We start from the raw sequence: 922 nt of genomic DNA, 5'->3' as shown, positions 1-922 counted from the left end.
AATAAATAAATCAGCAAAATTCTTTCTAATATTTTAGATAGAAGAAACATTTCTTCTATCTAAAATATTAGAAAGAATGTACCCTTCTATCCAAATCCAATTTGCATCGATAAAATAAATCCAAATTCCAGTAGTAGATGAATAATTGCAAATTTGTGTGTGTACGAGATTAGAATAACTTCAAAATAACTGACATAATTTTGTATTTTTCCTGATCAGAAAAATACATGAAAAAGAAAGGAGGTAGAAAAATTTTTGGATTTATGGTTAAAGAAGAAAAAGAAGAAAACAGGGGTTCTGTTGAATTTCAAGTATTCAGTTTCACCAATAAGATACGGAGACTTGCTTCACATTTGGAATTACACAAAAAAGATTTTTCATCGGAAAGAGGTCTACGAAGACTTTTGGGAAAACGTCGACGTTTGCTGGCTTATTTGGCAAAGAAAAATAGAGTACGTTATAAGAAATTAATCGGTCAGTTGAATATTCGGGAGCAGTAATTTAATCGTTCAAATTTTTTTCTTGTTTTATTATTTTTTTAGTAGTCTTATAGTAGTCTTAGATTTTTCATTTTGATGAGCCTCGCTTTGAGGAATTCATGGAATAATCCATTTTCATGGAATAATGAATTAAGGAAGAAAGGATATGAGTCTACCGCTTACAAGAAAAGATCTCATGATAGTCAATATGGGCCCTCAACACCCATCAATGCATGGTGTTCTCTCGACTGATCGTTACTCTCGATGGTGAGGATGTTATTGATTGTGAACCCATATTAGGGTATTTACACAGAGGAATGGAAAAAATCGCGGAAAACCGAACTATTATACAATACTTACCTTATGTAACAAGGTGGGATTATTTAGCTACTATGTTTACAGAAGCAATAACAGTAAATGCACCAGAATTCTTGGAGAATATT

The sequence above is a fragment of the Triticum urartu genome, unplaced genomic scaffold (genome assembly GCF_056163025.1).
Source record: "Triticum urartu cultivar PI428250 unplaced genomic scaffold, HENAU_Tu73 scaffold431, whole genome shotgun sequence".
NCBI lineage: Eukaryota > Viridiplantae > Streptophyta > Magnoliopsida > Poales > Poaceae > Triticum > Triticum urartu.
Note: the sequence above shows the minus strand (reverse complement) of the source record.